This window comes from Zea mays, chromosome 9 (genome assembly GCF_902167145.1).
Source record: "Zea mays cultivar B73 chromosome 9, Zm-B73-REFERENCE-NAM-5.0, whole genome shotgun sequence".
Lineage (NCBI taxonomy): Eukaryota > Viridiplantae > Streptophyta > Magnoliopsida > Poales > Poaceae > Zea > Zea mays.
In genome coordinates, this window is record NC_050104.1 from 3,517,020 (window position 1) to 3,519,993 (window position 2,974).

Consider the following 2,974-nt stretch of genomic DNA (forward strand, 5'->3'; position numbering starts at 1 on the left):
TCGTCCTCGAGATTCGGCTTAGAAGGGTTATGGGTATAGCTTTACTTCAGCTACATATCTTCACTTTGCAACTCTTCGAGGAGATAGAGCTTCAACAGAATCTGGCCTTTGAGGGGCATTCGGTTGCTGATTGCAAACGCTGATTCTGGCTACTCAAAGATCATCTTCAGGCTTCTAGCTTTTGCTTGGCAGCTAGCTTATTGAAGAAGCATCGATGCCAACACACAAACCTTCTTCTTGCGAACTCCCACATGGATTCCTTCATTGATTGGTCTTCTAGTGCTTCATCAACGGAACTTGGGTGACCACTTCTCATCCAGAAACTCATATGCTTCGATGATCTGGTCCTCCACAAGCTTGCTACAGGCCTTCTTCTTTTTCTCCATAGCAGGAACTTTACTGGAACACTACCCCACTTAAAAAGAATGAGGGTAGAACTCTTGAATCTTGGGGATTTGAACTCCTTGAAGTACCTCATAACAAGGGTGTTACGGGGCCTTCTTCTGCTGTTGCTGCTTGACCAGGCTGCGGAGAGATGACTGACACAGGGTTGATTCTGGGAGAACCTTCTTCTTATCTTCTCTTCACTTATCTTCTTTTCTCTTCTCACTTTTCACTTTTCACTGCCTCTTTCTTTCTCTTTGCTCTTCCCACTGGAGGATTCTATCAAAGAGTATTACTATCACACATTGGAGGAAACCAAAGATTATGAACCATGTACAACAGTCTTCAACCCAAGAATCACCAAGCATTGTGATCTTAGGGGCGAGGGAGTGGAAAATGGAGTTGCTTGCTATTTGGCAGAGGGTATTTTATCGGGAGTGTTTTGCTTGGGATGGGAACTGAGGGAGCTGGTGCGGAAGTTTTATAGGCGAGCGGTATGCGAGGTGGTGCTTGGGTGCGGAGTGGTGGTGATGGAGTAGGTGCCACGTGGCAGCGGATGCGACGGAGGGGAAAGGGGGGCCTGGTGTTGCCGGCGACAATGGTGGCGGTGGATGTGCTGCTGAGAGCACCTAGAGGGGGGGGTGAATAGGTGATCCTGTAAAAACTTCAAACTTAAGCCACAAAAACTTGTTAAGTGTTAGCACGATTATTGCCAAGTGGCTAAGGTGAAGTCTCAACAAAACACAGTACCACAAGAGAATCAAGCACAGAGTGACACAGTGGTTTTATCCCGTGGTTCGGCCAAGACCAACGCTTGCCTACTCCACGTTGTGGCGTCCCAACGGACGAGGGTTGCAATCAACCCCTCTCAAGCGGTCCAAAGACCCACTTGAATACCACGGTGTTTTGTTTTCCTTTCACTATCCCGTTTGCAAGGAATCTCCACAAATTGGAGTCTCTTGCCCTTACAAGTATATGATCACAAATGAAACACAGAGTAAGGGAGGGAAGCAACACACACAAATCCACAGCAAAAGCGCACACACACGGCCAAGAATCGAGCTCACAAGACTATCTCAGAGTTCTTACTTAGAACAGAGCTCGAATCACTTAGAAACATAAACGAATGCGCAGATACTTAGTGTGGATGATCAAGAATGCTCAAAGGTTGCTTGTGTGTCTCCTCCATGCGCCTAGGGGCTCCTTTTATAGCCCCAAGGCAGCTAGGAGCCGTTGAGAGCAAATCCGGAAGGCCATCCTTGCCTTCTGTCGTCGGGGGCACCGGACAGTCCGGTGCACACCGGACACTGTCCGGTGCCCGATTTGTTTCCTTAAACGGCGAAGACGACCGTTGCAGACCGTTGGCAGATCTGGCGCTGTTGGCGCACCGGACATGTCCGGTGCACACCGGACAGTCCGGTGCCGTCTTCCGACCGTTGGTTGGCTCACCGGACAGTCCGGTGCACACCGGACAGTCCGGTGAATTTTAGCCGTACGCCACCGGCCAATTTCCCGAGAGCGGCCAGTTCGAGTCGCGCCAGCCTGGCGCACCGGACACTGTCCGGTGCACACCGGACAGTCCGGTGCTCCAGACCGAGCTGGGTCTTGGCAGCACACAGCCAAGTCCCTTCTCCTTTTCTCTATTCTTCTTCTTTCTGTTTCTAACACTTAGACAAATATATTAGTACTCAAAACCAATGTACTAAGGCTTAGAAACATACCTTTACTTCATGATTTTCACCTTGTTCATCCATGTACATAAATTCCCAATTAAGCACATGTGTTGGCACTCAATCACCAAAATACATAGAAATGGCCCAAGGGCACATTTCCCTTTCAATCTCCCCCTTTTTGGTGATTTATGCCAACACAACATAAAGCAACTAGAACAAGTGCAAAATCACTTTAAATAAAAACTCAAATTGGTTTTATTCAATTTTGGCATATATGGATCATCCTTTGCCACCACTTGGTTTGTTTTTGCAAATCAAACTCAAATCTCTATCTCTAAGTCAAACACACATGTTGAAGTATAAAGAGAGTCATTCCAAAAGAGATTGATCAAAGATTTCAAAAACTCCCCCTATTTCCCATAATCAATACTTCTCCCCACAAGAAACCAATTATTGACAAGAGAGACAACATAAGAATTTTGACAAACCAAAAATTCTATTCTACTATTTTCAAAATCTCTCAAGTGGTAGCTGATCCATTTATTGCTTTGGCCTTTATTTTCTCCCCCTTTGGCATCAAGCACCAAAACGGGATCAATCTTGGCCCTATAACCCCATTGCCTCACCAAAATCTTCAATTAAGAGCAAATGGCAATGAGAGTTCATGAGATGAACTTGGAATTAGTTACCCTCTCATCGGAGTGCAGTGGAAGTCTTTCATGGTCCAAGTCCACCTTTCCCTTTCAATCCTCCTTCGAGACTAAATCATCAAACTCAAGCACATGGTTAGTCTCAAAGGGTCAAGTTGTAACACATCTCCCCCTAAACATGTGCATCACTTTGCAACGGACTTGTGAGGTCCAGGGAGTGTTTGTACAACTTGAGCACCACAATAAGCAACAAAATGCAAAAAGGAA